Raw genomic sequence first — 15,248 nt, forward strand, 5'->3', positions numbered from 1 at the left:
CAGAAGTGGGCAAGGATAGAAAAAGCTGATTCATACATAAGAAAAAGAAAAGTCTGACAGGTCCACAGAGGGGCAGAGTGGCATAGAGAGAAACAGGCTAGCATCAGGATACCCAGCTGCAATTCCCAGCATGGCCTGGCCGTAGCCTGGGTCTTAGTTTCCTCATCTCCACATGAGAAGTGCTCCCAGTGGGCTTAGGTCCTCCGTACAGCCTGTTTTCTATCTTTGATGGATAGAAGCTGGTGCTCTTCCTCTCCAGGTCTCTCCAGTTAAAGCTCTGCTTACTTTTGTCATTTATATTTAGAATAAATCCCAGCCACATCTATCCAAACTTACTGTCCTACTTTGATCAGGCAGAGGAAAGGGTGAGGCCCCCGGGAGAAAGACTCCTGGGTGCCATTTGTAGTATTTTTCCTGAGCAATGGCATCCACCCAGTGTCCACTCTAAGGGGAGCAGAGATGGGGTTCTCTCTTAGGAAGTGCTGTAATGGGGGTCACACCAAGGCATGTGGAGGAGGGTTCTTAGAGCAGACTTCCCAGGAGTTCAATTTACATGTTAATGATCACACCAATTTTAATCTACTGAAGGATAAATTTTAAGAATACAGACTCATTTAGTTCCTGTTTGCAGCAATTATTTTAGAAGTTGGGTGGTGTTCAGCTAGAGAAGGCAAATACGGCATCTGGGTAATTTCAGTTATTCAATTACATATTTGGTGAAATCTCAACTGTAAGAGGGTTCTTAGAGCAAGTTCTGAGGGAGGGAAGGATGTCTAAGAAACAGGTTTAAACAAGAAAGGTGATTTCTTTGGGAACACGATTTCTATGAGTGAACATAAACCGGAGAGGGAGGACTTACTTACAGAAGGCAGCTGTGTCCTCATGAATTTCTAACAAGCCCCTCTTACCCACCTGGCTTCTAATGTCCTAACACTGTCCCAGATGCCCATCACTGAGCTTTACAGCCCTGGGGACATCCTCTGGTGACTGAGAAACTGACGTTGTGATTAGAGATTATTCTGAGTGTCAACCAGAGGAATGCAGGCTTAACTCTGATGCAAAACAAAGAGATCTGAGGAGGGATTAAAACTGTGCTATTTAAAGCTCTGACTTGAGTCTTAAGGAGGAAATTGGGGTTGCTCTCTGAGGGCTTCGTTTATAAGGATTTTTTTTTCTTTAGGGGCGGGGCTAGGGGAGTAGTCATCCCTCACAGTTTGAATTAGGCACTTCACACTGCTCAGCTCCTTTGTTTCCTTGGGCTGTATTAACAAGACACTGCAGGATGGATGGATGGATGGATTGATGGATGGATGGATGGATGGATAGCACGGGAGTGCATTCTCCCACGGTTCGAAAAGCCAGAAGCCTAAAATCAAAGTCAGTTCTCCCTTTGGGGGTTTTGGGGGGAGCCCTTGTCTTTCCCCTGACATTCCTTGGCTCACCCCTCCATCCTGCCGATCTCTGCCTGGTTGTCACAGGCCTTCCTCATGCTCATGCCGCCTCCATGTCTGCGTGTTGTTTTCGGTAACCGAAAACAAGCTTTTTTGCGTAGAAGCAACAGAACCAAGACTTAATCACATGTGTGGAGAATGCAAGCAGGGCTTTTCACGAGAAGCAGCTTGTGAGCAGAGGGAGCCAGCACTGGACTTGAGCCTTTGCTGGGGCAGATTAAAGGGAAGTCCTTATGTTACATGAAGGACTGAAGAGGTCTCTGCAGGAGGATGGTTTGGGAGCAGCTGGGGATAGGAAGAAGCTATGGGCAGGAGAGAAGCTGGAGGTTGAGGGGAAAACTGAGGACCATCATGACCTGGAGCTGCTGCATTCGAAGTGAGCTGGGTGTCCAAGAGTTCCCCTGCTCATCACCTTCCCACAGAGGTCCCCAGTCTCCTTTTCCTTGTGTCAGAACATCAGAAATTGAATGTGTAACATAAGCCGGCACCACATCTACAAGGATTCTTTCTCCGCACAAAGTCACATTCTGTGTGTCAGTGACATTTCCAAGCTGATGCAGTGGTGTCATGGGGGATGGGGAAGAGGACCAAAAGGAGACGTGAGAGTGGCACTGCCATCTTACAGCATCTCTGATGACAGAAATCCAAAGTCAAAATACTCAAGAAGCCCTTGGGACCACCTCCCCCTTACCTCCAAGTAGGGGTCTAACATGGGCATAAAACATTGCTAGAAGGTAAACTGTGCATCCTCATCGACACCCAAAAGTCCACAAACTTAACAAATAATGGGCTTTGTGCCACTCAGAACAGCTAAGCGGGACACTTTGGGTGAAGCCTGGTTGGGATGCCAATAAGCAGAGATGGCTGTGGGGGTGAGTCTCTTTCTCAGGACAGGCAATCAGAGGTTTTATTATAAACGGCCAGAGAGTGTGCTTAACAAGACAAGGGTATCGATCAGGAAATAATTGTTTGCTGGGAGCAGGCGCTTGTTTCAATGTGTAATTAAGATAGTGTCAGCTGATAACCACTCCAGGGAGAATCACTCTTCCAGCTCAGTGTCATTAATCCGGTGTCATGGCAACAGGCTGGCCTCGGACTCTCTCTCTGGAGCTTTGTTTTATTAATGTGTCTCCCGTTCACAAGTTACAGCTTGCTCCTTCTGAGGCTGCTCCCAAGTGACGAGGAGGAACTAGCATGAGGTGGTGTTTATCTTGCAGAACACTCCAGGAAGAGCAGAAAACAATCCACGGGCGGCAAGCCGCGCGTCAGAAGGCTACCTTCCTCCTTACGCAATTCTGTATGTTCTGGGGTTTCTTGCCACCCTAGCAGAGCATTTCTAGGGCTTGTGGGAAATTCAGACTCTCATAGCCCACCCAATATTAAACCTGACTGTCAGGAGGATGCCTAGGGATCTGCAGTCAGACTGAAACTCAAGAAATACTGTCACGTATAGACTTCCCTTGGAGACTTTGGACAATGGCTGCCTACAGGGGTTTCCTCATCTGAAACACCACTTCCCCCATCCCCCACATTAGCCATGGTGGTTAAGATTTCAACAGGAAGTGGAAGAAGGCCACTGTTTATCCAGAGAAGGTGTGGCCATGCAGCCTAGTGCCATCTTCCAGAGCATCAGAGGAAGCCACTCCTGAAATACCTAGAAACTCTCGCATACAAGCAACGGTGCCCCTCCTCACCGCAAAAAGAAAAAAAATAAAAACAAGAAAACGAAATGAAACACCACCCCAAAGCGAAAAACCAAACCACCGAACTATAGCCAAATAAAAGCACATACACAAACACACACACACACAAACTGTGGGGTCCGTTACATGTTGGCCCAACTACTCCTGAACATGAGGCCTGTCTTGGAGTGGTTGGGATAGCCAGTGTCACTCCACTGGAGAAAACTGTGTAAATGACAGTTTCGCTGTTAACCTTGATCCTAGTGGCTGGGTTTTCACTCATTCATTTTTTAAAAATGTGACAAAATAAGATATAATAAGACGAAAGAAAAACTATCAAATCAAAGTCGGACAAGACAAACCAACGGCAGGAAGAGAGCCCAAGAGGGGGTCAAGCATCAGTGACCCCCTTGTTTACACACTCAGGAGTATCATAAAAACCCTAAACTGGAAGCCCCAGTGTAAGCACAGAGGACCTGGTGCAGCCCGGGGCAAACCATGTGCATGCTGCTTCAGTCTCTGTGAGTTCACATGACCTTGTTCTCTGGGGGTCCTCCATCCCCTCTGGCTTACACACTCTTTCCACCTCCTCTTCCATGGGGTTCCCTGAGCCCTGGCGGGGAGGGGGTGGGGGGGTGATGGAGGCGTCCCATTTAGAACTGAGTGTTCTAAGGTCTCTCTCTCTCAGTGTAATGCCTGGAGATGATCTGTATTTTCAGTGAATTAATCTTCACAAACAAATGTGATTCCTTTATGGAGGATAACCCGCTTGACCTTGGGCAAGTCCTTGTACTTTATGATAAACCCCAAAAAACCAAACCAAACCAAACAAACTTACCTACGCTAAAGATTCTGCAAGGTTGGTTATCTGATCAGAACTTCCATTGCTGAGAGTTGGAATGCTGCAGGCAGGGAGCCAAAATTATCTTAGGCTGTCTTTAGTCTCTTTAATAACCTTTCATTGTCTAACTCCGTATATGACCTAAAAGCTTTTTCATTATCAGGTAGGATTTATTTTTTTTTCTTTTTAACAGATCTTGCCTCAGGTTTATTTGTAGAAACCAGCATAGGACAGTGGTCATCTGCAAATAGTGTGTAGGTAGGTGTGTCACAGCAGTCTGTCTGTCTGTCTTCACATTGGCAGAAACCATTATAGAAACAGGGCCTTCACAGGGGCCTGGACACCTTTGGGAGCCTGAGTTGGAGTTGAAGCCTGGGCCTTAGCGGAAGCTGTAGCCTCTGCCTTGGTTGAAACCTTGGGCTTTGGTCGCAAAGCCTGTGACCCTTGGGGCCGTGCAAGGTCAGATGTGTTTAGGGTGAGCGATGAAAGCCAGGTGGCTGAGTTTGCGGCTGGGGCCCTTTGGCATCTTAGACTTGATGGCCTGAGGCTTCACAAGGGCCTTGATGACCTCTGTGCTTGCACTCACTGCCTTTGCATCTTCTTCAGGCCTTTCTTGTGCTTCTTGGCAAAGCACATGTTCCTCAGGAATTTGGAGTCAACCCCCTTAAGAGATCCATATCTTTGAATTGGGGTTTTCTTAATTTCTGTGCCACCCCAGGACTGGTTGTATGTGGTGTGGTTCTTAGACTTGGTCACGTCTGCACGGTAGCCCCACGGCTCCCACAGTGCCTGGGACTGGAGGAGAAAGAGCGATTCATTTTTTTTTTTATATTTTATTTACATTTAAGATGCCATCCCCTTTCCACATTTCCCCTCCCTAGACACCCCTGTCCCATGCCCCCCTTTCCTTTTTGCCTTTATATGATTTTTTAAAAATGTTAATCAAAGGATTTATAAGTTTGGTAATGCTCAATCAGAAGTGTAACCCAATACCCAACCTAGATATAAAAACTATCTTTGACTGGTGGAGACATGTGAACATCTGCCTCCATGCCCCCTCTCTCTTTCTCTCTCTCATCACCTACTTCTCCTCTTCTTCATCTTCTCTCCTTGTTCCATCTCTTCCTCTCAGTATTCCTTCCCACTTAGCTCCTCCTACATATCACTCTTCCTGTTAAAGTAGAACTTTTTTCTCAAAATACAATTAGAGCATACTTATTCCTAATTGTACCAGTGAGGTACAAGATAGTCCTAATACCCAGTCCATCATTTTGTTGACTAACCAGAACCTCTGTCATCTTTTCTAACTAAAACACTTACTTTTGATCCTGGCTTTTTGGCTTTAGAATGAATGTCTGCTGAAAACCATCTACTCAGATCTTTTCTCTCAAAGTAAATAGCCAGGATTGGCTATGAGACTATAGGTCTTCAACCCCATCAGAAATCCAGAATGACTGAGTTAACTGAAGTTATGGGAAGCACTAAGCATAGCTTCTAAAACTTAGCCAATTTATAGAGACAGCTGAACACCTGAAAAGCCCCTATACTACAGAACATTGGAGCATCCAATCTTCAGCCTTCTGGCCCAGGCGATTCATTTTTTTAAATTATGTATTTCTGTGTGAGGGCTATGGGCACATGAGTGCTGGTGCCTGGGGAGCTGGAGGCTTCAGATCCCTTGGAACTAAAGTTGTGAACCACCTGATGTGGGTGCTGGGAGCTGAAGTCAGGCCCCCTGTAGTAGCAACACAAACTCTTGACCACTGAGCCCCCTCTAGGCCCTTGATTATCAGGAAAACTTTTGTTATATATTTTTAGGAGACTACTAGCTTCCACCAACCCCAAAGCTAAGAATGTCATCAGATGACATTTAGAACTTGCATCAGAGACTTCCTCCATTTTTCTACAACCCATCCACCTATAATCCTCACCAATGTATCTGTAAAGGTCTTAATTTATGTCTTTTTTTTTTTTTTTTAAAAGAAAACACTCTATTGATTAAAAGTTTATGTAACTGTTTTCACAGTGAAATATGCCATTCAAGACAGCAGTCTGTGTTCTTGGACCCTGGCCATTCATATTGGCTCATAATAAACTGCCTCTTATTCCCTGTGAGGCAAAAGCTGTGTTTTGCACAGACATATTGGCTCCCAATATAAGACCTTCCCCTCACCCCAAAGGATAACCAACTATTACCACAAGAGCCGATAGGATTGATGCCAGGCACTAGCACAGGCTCCATGTTTCTCTGTTTCTGTTGCCTCCTTGGATGAATGTCACAGAGTTCTCTCAGAGCCCAGCCTGCTCCTTTGGTTTGGCCAATGATCTGTTGTTTGATTCTGAGGTAGTTAGTGGCTATCCTCTTATTTGTTTCAGTGTACTGTTTACTTGCCTTTGGTCCTTTCCTACTCCTTTCTTCTAATATCTAACTCTCCATTTGTTTTCTGTCTTCTCTTTTCTGCTCATTGCAACCTTAGTTTATTTTAGAACTTCTATGAGTGGATGGTGACAGACACACCAGAGATAAAGGCATTTGCTTCCTCCAACTCATCAGGTTAGTGGTGTCAGAGAAAACTTTCCAGGGGTGCAGCACCCTCACTGGGGAGCCCATGGACACAGAGCCTCCTCCTGGGTGAGAAGGAACCATATTGGCTCATCTGGGAAGACACACTCGGGAAAAAAAAACCCAAAAAACAAAACAAAAAAGAAAAACAAAAACACCCTATGTCTTGGACTCCTCACAATCCCATGAACATGCCTGATTCACCTGATTCACCTGAGGCACAGCAGAATGGAGCCACCTTGGGGGTGAGACCTAGGAGAGCTATTCCTCCGAGAAGCACATAAGCTGGATATAAAATACAATTCCCTCTAGCCAGCTTAGAGCTTTGCAATTTCCAGTAAAGGAAACAACAGTGCAATGAGAAACAAACTCAAGCGAGAAAGACATATTTGGATAAAAAACAAAACATCATTTGGTACTCCAGCTGGTTCTGTTTGATAACTATGGTAACCCAACCTGCAAGTATTTGTAAATATTGAGAACATTTTATATTCATAATCTGAGGGAGGAATGTTAAGCTAGAAGCCTTAGGCAACAGAACTAAGGGTCATAGATAGAGAGTCTACCTTTATTGGAATTTAAAAGTATCTATGAACAAACATGCCTTGAATCAGAATTCAGAATTCGGAATTCAGAAGCCAAAGGCTAGCAGATCTCTGTTAGCTTGAGATCAGGATGTTCTACACTGTGAGATCCAGGCCAGCCAGGGCTACATAATAAGATCTTGCCTCTTAAAAAAAATAATAAAATAAATAAGCAATATAAAAACCATGTAAGATAAATCATGACATTTCTAATAAGAGATTAATGAGAGTTTGGAAAATTATATCAAAATAGAATGGTGGGGATGGATGGGTAGCTTAATTGATAAAGTTCTTGCCACACAACCATGAAGACCTGAGTCTGAAAACAAAGAACCTACATTAAAAAAAAAAAATCCCAGTGTGATTGTGTGTGCATGTGATCCCAATACTGGGGGGAGGAGGATTCTGAAGGCTTGCTTGTCAGCCGGTCTCACTAAAATTGGTGACGCCCAGGCTCAGTGAATAGCAGTTGAAGAAGACACCTAGAATTGAACTCTGTCCTCCACACCCACAGGCAAGTGGGCAACACACACACACACACACACACACATACACACACACACACAGTGTGCCTTTAGATCTCCTAAGCCTAAGGTCTATCCCTGATGGAAAATATCAATTATCTCCTTATAAAACAATTACTAGGAATTCTGTTAAAATGAACAAAACCCTTACCAGGCATCTCTGCCAAAGGGAAACATTACACACTGCTGCAAGAGACTTTTTAAAATAATAGCTAAAACTCAGAATTGCCTACAGAGCCCTTGTGCAGTGAGCTCCCAGGGCATGAAAGGCTAAAGGAACAATGAGCCAGGCCCAAGTGGTTTTGCCAACTGGAAAAGACACACAATCAAGAACTCCATTCAGTCTCAGCAGAGAGGATCCGATTGGATGGTTACAGCAACCCCCGGAGCAGAAAATCTTCATCGAATGAACTCTTGGGCTCAGGTTCCTCACCTTAGATGTGCACTAACACTTCTAAGGCATAGGTTTGTCTCAGCATCAACTACACCAACAGCTGAGAACAGCAGTGACAACTCAGACCCACTGGCAATATTCCTACTAATTCCCACTCTTTGAGAACACGCTTCTTGAATCCCTTTATATTCAGATCTTTTGAAAACTGGTTTATTTGGAAATTGCCTTGGTATGCTTTTCTACATACTAGGAGTACCACTGACGTTGGCTTGCTTTGAAACCTGTGGACCCAGCGACAGATGGAAGGTCCCTACTACTACGGCTTCCAAGTGCCCCTCTCACTGGGAGGGCTTGCCCTTCATTGCTAATTTTATCTATATTCATTCAACTTATGAAAGTGACTAATTCTTCATGCTAGCAACTTTCAAGACAGATGGTTTATTTTTAATTTTATTTTATTTCTCTGTGTGCCTAGCTGTGTGTTTGCACCCGTGTGCCTGCAGTACGCCCTTCAAGCTGAAGTTCTGGACACCTGTGAGCCTTCATGACAAGAAACCAAACTCCAGTCTTCATGGTTGAGCTCTTAACTTCTGAGCCATCTCACCAGCCCCAGGAGAGCTACTTTAAAAAAATCAGCAAAGTGTACCAGAACTCTCACCCTCTGTAATGAGAAGAAACGAATGTGTAATGTGTACTGACTCAAACCACAGTTCACAGGAAATATGAGATTGTTTATTCTGGGTCAAATATGAGTGACCACTGCCCAGGGACATGGATTCGGAGCACCCGGAATGACAGGTTTTAACATGAAAATGTTACTTGAACTTTGTATGCCCACAGAACAAAAATGAAACCCCTAAGTCAAGGCATTTGTCAAATGACACAGTGTGACTCACAGTTACAGAAAAGAGAGATCTGTGCTGTCCTTTGCAGATGCCCCTCTGGGTTAGTGGAAGCTAGCAGCAGCTGCTGGCGCCTGCTAAGCTAATACATCCCTAAGGTTTTATCTGACAGAAAGACGTGAGTTATGGCAACGGGCAGTGATTAAGGGTTAAGGTGGCTGACGATAGCCGCAAATAATCTCCACTCCAGATCTGCAACATTCTGACTCTCCACAATCACAAGGTTCCATCAATCAGTCATCCTTGTAACATCACTAATAGCAGGTGTGGCTTATTTTTCCCTGGGAACTTGAGTGTAAATGTTTCAGACCAGGGGCCCACCCAAGCGTATTAAGGTAGATTTCATTCTGTCCCCCTCATCATCTGGCTTTTCTCTCAGAATTGATTTTCTCATTAGCCATACGACTCTGCCTTCCTTCCTGACATCCGTCACACTGAAAGACTGATCTTCTGCAGTTTCTCCTCCCAGTGTTCTGTTACTATTCTAGAACTACATTCCAGATGTTTCCACCACGATGAATACGGTGAGCACACTGTGGAGTTTTGCTCATTCTCAGTGCGTCTTAAGCAATGGCCTGAAGTGACTGACGTGGTGTTCATTCATGCGGGAGGGAGGGCTTCTGATTATACACTGCGTGTCAGAGAGAACTCTAAATCCGTTTCATTGAGAAGAACCAAGGAAATTGAACGGTTTTTTTCTTCTCCTGTAGATTTGATGGTAGCAAGAAAAACCTTTGTTAACAGGGAAATGCTAAGTGATAACATTTAATTAGCACAGGGTATTTATAGCCCGCTGCCTGGATTGACGCAGGCGCAAACTGAAGTTTCTGGGTAACGGCGGCTGGTCCCTTTTGCGGCTCTTCCTGAATGGGATGGGGGTTTTTGAAATCTTTCAGATGTGTTTCATTTGCCTGAGAAGTGAGTTTCGGGTTTGGATCTTGCTCTCTTGGAGAACTGGTTCTCAGGGGAGTGGACTGAGGGGCCACGGAAAAGATGCTGAGGAGCCTGGTGGCGTCCGTTAATGTGTCCTGCTATCTTCCTGTCCGTGGCTGGGGGCCCCGCTCTAAGACTGTGACAGGAGTGCGCTTGCCTCAGACTCTCGGCAGAAATGCAGCAATAGCTCTGCATTTTTGTCAGCTTCACACAAACTAGGGTCATCTGGGGGGAGGGAACCCAGTTGACAAAATGCCTCCATCAGATTGGCCTGTGGGCAAGCCTGTGGTGGGTACAGTTTATCTTATTTTACTTTATTGATTGATATGAGACAGCCTTGCCCACTGTGGGTGGTGCCACCCTGGGCTGGTGGTCCTGGGTGGTATAATATATATGCAGCCTGAGTAAGCCATGAGGGACAAGCCAGTAAATAGTGTGCCTCTGTGGTCTCTGCTTCAGTTCCTGCTTTCAGGCTCCTGCCTTGAGTTCCTGCCTTGGTGTCCACCAGTGAGGGGCTGTGAACAGGATGGAATCTCTGGTTACCAGACACTATGGCTGGGGACAGGGAAGAATGCATCCTCAGACAATGGCATGCAGCTAGTCAGGGCTCTCCGGGAAACCGAGCACAGGATGCTTGTGGCCTACAGCAGATTAAATCGGGCCCAGCCAAAATCACAGTGCACAATCTGCTCTGGTGGGAGCCGATGGACTTTCTATATAATTTAAACTAGTCCAGAAAACAGATTCAATTGTAAAACCTTGACAAGTATTTAACCAAATGTCTGAGTACTGTGGCTTGACATAAAACATGGCAGTGCCTTTGGCCCTGTGGGGCTGGGGCTCGTTTGTTATGGTATTATCTCCATATACATCCTCGATAGCCACTCCAACCTTCACAAAGGTAAAGACTCTCATTTTCTCTCATTCGATCAAAACTGATCGGTCACTTTTGTATTATGTCAAAACTATGGTCAGTAGTTTACATGGCCAAATTAACTTGTGATATAAGTTAGTGCGTTAACTAGTTGACTCTGTGTTCTTGAACCTTTAAGAAAATCAGGGAACTGTTAGGGTTTGTCTTAGTTTGGGTTTTATTGCTGTGAAGAGACACCATGACCACAGCAACTCTTATTAACATTTAACTGGGGCTGGCTTACTGTTTTAGAGGTTTAGTCCAGTATCATCGTGGCTGAAAGCATGGCAGTGTGCAGGCAGACGTGATGCTGGAGAAGGAGCTGAGAGTTCTACAACTTGATCTGAAAGCATCCAGGAGGAGTGTCCCTCTCTTCTGCCCTGAGTGGATCTCAAGCACAGGACCTCAAAGTCAACCCTGACAGTGACACACTTCCGACAACAAGGCCACACCTACTCCAACAAGGCCACACCTCCTAATGGTACTATATCTCCATGCTGGGTCAATCATTCAAACACATGAGTTCTATGGGGTCCAAACCTATTCAAACTACTACATGGTTTAAACATTAAATGTCCCCTAGAAGCTCACAGGTAGAATGCTTGGTCCCTGGGTGATGTTGCTACCTTGGGAGATATGAATACATTAGGAGACGTGGCCTCTCTGGAGAAAGTGAGTCACTGGGGACATGTTTTTGAAGGGCATACTTAGTCCCTAGTTGCTTCCTCTTTCTCTCCCTGCTTCCTGTTGACCATGTGGCGAACAGTGTCTTACTCTATGTGATGCCACCACCATGATGCTAGGCCTCACTATGACCTAGAAGCCATTTTGGAACCCAGAATTCAGAACTCTGAAGCCATGAGTCAGAACCAATCCTTCTCCCCTCCATTGTTTGGGTCAGCACTGAGTGGGATAAGGCACCCAAAGCCACACCGGAACCAGGGTGCCCCTGCTCCCCTCAGTACATTTTTAAAGACAGAGAAGAAGATTGTAACTGTGATGTCAGTGAAGGGCAACGGTTTAGTCAAGTGGGCCTTTGCTGTCCTTCAAATCCTATAGACAGCGTCACCCACTTTCCCTGTGAGGTTATGGACTTGATTCTATCTGAATCAACATAGGTTTCATTCTTTAATATTCAGAATCCTGGAGGAGAGAGGTCAGCAGGTAACACCCACCTTTTTACTGAGGAGCTCTAGTATCTGTCCCATCCTTCTAAGGATGAGGGTGATTGTTGGATATTCACGGCACTCAAGTGAACCCCAAGAACTCCTATACAAGCACTGTGCTTTGTCCAATTCACTGTTGCTGTCTGCTTCCCCACCCTCATTCCCCGGCAGCCCTAGGATTCATCCCTTCACACCCTGTACCCTCCAGTAACTCTCTCTTCATGAGTGAGATTTGGTTCCTGGTGTGACTCTGTCATCAGAAGACGATACAAAGTGATGAAGAGAAGAAATGCAGAGAAGGAGTGGGATGAGGCTCCCAGGCTCCTCAGCTCAGTTGGGATCCCCTCCCCTGGGAGCAGCAAGGCCTCTGCCGAGGAAGCCTCCTCAGAGCTGTGTGGTTTCTGGGCTTCCCATTCAAACAGAAAGGCCAACAGACATGGCTCCATCCTGTTCATCTGACCTTCTACATTAGTGTTCACATTGAGTCTTTGTCTTACATAAAGCACTTCTTTAGCTGCTGGGGGGTGAACACACACTCACCAGGAGTAGAGCTCACAGTCCAGGCCACAGACTTTGATTTTATTGTGTGTCCCAGCCTTCTCGTCAAGCCTTTCTCTCACTCAGATTTTCTCTCTCCTACCTCTGATTCTTCCCTCTCTGCCATTTGTCTTCACACACAAAGAGAAGAATTTCAGATGTGAAGAGGAAAATGGATGTAATCATTACAGATGACCCAGTAGAAAGAAGTCACCGGCTTGTTTATTCACTCTTACAAAGGTGCCTTTTCTGCTACAGAGAGGAGTCTATCCAGATATAATCCCCCATGATTACCCTTTGATTGGAGATTCTTTCCCAGCCTCTTCTGGGTATGCTGAGCATACAAACAAACTGCCTGTAAGTACATCCCATTCATCAAACTGTTCTTCCTCTTTCATGAAGATTCTACTTTGCAGGCAAACATGGCCTCCCTGTTAAAATGGCAAAGAAAAAAAGATTTCACAGTCGAGACAGTCCTCGAAAAGAAATCTTTGTCTGTGAAATTTGTTCAAAACCAAATGTACCTCCTGCTCTGGGAAGAACTAGACAACAGAGGAAGAAAAACTCCTGGAAGGCATGTACCCCTCAGTGGTTAGTTGGGGGCGGAGGCGCCGAGCTATCAGCCCCAGCTGAATCCAGCTTAGTGAGTGCTTTGAGTGATGCCGAAGAGACAGCAAGCCAGGTTGAGTGGACTGACACGGAGCTGACTTTTACTATGATGTGGGGGTCCTAATTCTGGAGCTCTAAGTGGGATACAGGGGTCTGTGACCTCTTGAGCAATCTGGAGGTATTTGTAACTATATGGGATTTTTTTTCCTGGTCCATGAGTCATAGGTTGTTAAGGGGTCTAAGAATTACTATGTCAAGACAATCTTCTCAGGGAAATGGACAAGTTGGATAGAACTATATCAGTGTGAGACTTCCTGTTTATGAGATCAACGATGCACATTTGGAGTATTTTCTCTTTGAAAGAGAGTCCAGGCAGGCCTGTCTGGATAATTACCAGCCAAACCGGAGAGGAAAATTCAAGAATGGCTGAGAATTGGATTTAGACAATTCCCCAGTGCAAAGAGTGAAGCGACTCAGTGGCTTGCCAAAACAAAAGCACTTTGCACAGAGTCCAGTGTGGACGCTCCTGGTCAGTGAGCATCCCTCTCTGGTGTCGTACAGAGACTCGGATTCCTATTGCATCCTATGGCTCTGCCCTCTGATGACCTTGGAGTGTCCTCTGTCAGAATCCCCACATTTAAACAACAGATAGAGGGTCATATGAGAAAAGATGTCACTTCCTTCCACATTCCTTCAGTCAGGATCCAGTCAGATGATCAATGCTCTAGGAAGGGATGTTGGGAAATGTAGTCTTTACACTCAAGAGGTTGAAGGGTACATTACACTTGTACCTGCTTCCATGACACAACAATACCAGAGTGTCTAGAATTGCAGAAAACAAGCTGGTTTAGAAACTGAGAGAAAACCCACAACATTGTCATGGACAAAGTAGTCCTCAGATGACACCCAGGAGAGGCAGGCTTATAAGAAACAGGAAGATGGCCAAGTATGGTAATACAAGCCTTTAACCTCAGTACTTTGTAAGGCAGAGTCAGGTAAATTTCTGAGTTATGGGCTAGCCTGGTTTACATTTGGGGCTACATAATGAGACTCTGTCTCAAAAACCAAACAAGAAAGAGCTGGAAAGGCATGCAGACAGTGAGTCACGGTCATACAGAACCTAAGAGCAAAGCATAAAGGCAGGAGAGGTTTTAGAATTATCGGCAGCGGCGCCCTCATCACTGAACTTACACCACCTCATCACTGAATCTACAAAAGCCAAGGCTAAGCCTGGGGCAGAAGGGTGAGACCTGGAAAGATTAAAGCGTTGGAAAAGGGGTGACAGAGGGGCCAGCCAAGACAGACTGTGAGCTCCGTTCAAGTTCCTGGAGAAGGTCAGGATTGGGTCTAGAAAAAGGCAGAGCCTGCCAACTGGGCACAGATGTGAGGAGAGACACAAGAAAGGCCTGGTGTGATTATCTCTTATGTTATCAATATGCCAAGGTGTGGTGGAGCACACCTTTAATCCCAGCATTCAGGAGGCAGGGGAAAGCAGAAAGCAGATCTCTGTGAGTTTGAGGCCAGCCTGATCTACACAGTGAGCTGCAGATAAGCCAGGGTAAGATCCTGTCTCAAATAAAAATAGTAGTAAAAATATTACCAATAACCTCTTTCAGTTTCTTTCCTAAAAGATTAAAAATTATCATTACTTATTTATTGTGTTTGTACCTCTCTCCCCCTCTTTCTCTCACTCTGTATGTATATGTATATTAGTGTGTGTGTGTGTGTGTGTGTGTGCCCTCTTGCTTTCCCTCCTTCTGTCTCTTTCTCCTTCTCTTCCTTCTTCCCTCCTTCCCTTCTTCCCTCCCTCTCTTCCTTCCTCTTTGTCTGTCTGTCTGTCTCTCTCTCTCTCTCTCTCTGTGTGTGTGTGTGTGTGTGTGTGTATCTGAGTGTGTGTGTCTCTCTGTGTGTGTAGGTTACAGGACAACTTTTAGGAGTTGGTTCCACCATGTGAGTCCCAGGGATCAAACTCATCCGTCAGACTTGGTGGCAAATTACTTTTCAAACCGAGCCATCTCACCAGCCCCCCACTCCCAACCCCCAACACAGGCTCTAAAGCAAAGTACTCAGATTTCTACAAATTATGTCTCCAAGAGCTGTTGGGAAGACCCTCTGTGGTAAAGACATACACTCTGAGTTTCCTCGGTGG

Source organism: Arvicanthis niloticus, chromosome 29, assembly GCF_011762505.2.
Source record: "Arvicanthis niloticus isolate mArvNil1 chromosome 29, mArvNil1.pat.X, whole genome shotgun sequence".
Taxonomy (NCBI): Eukaryota; Metazoa; Chordata; class Mammalia; order Rodentia; family Muridae; genus Arvicanthis; species Arvicanthis niloticus.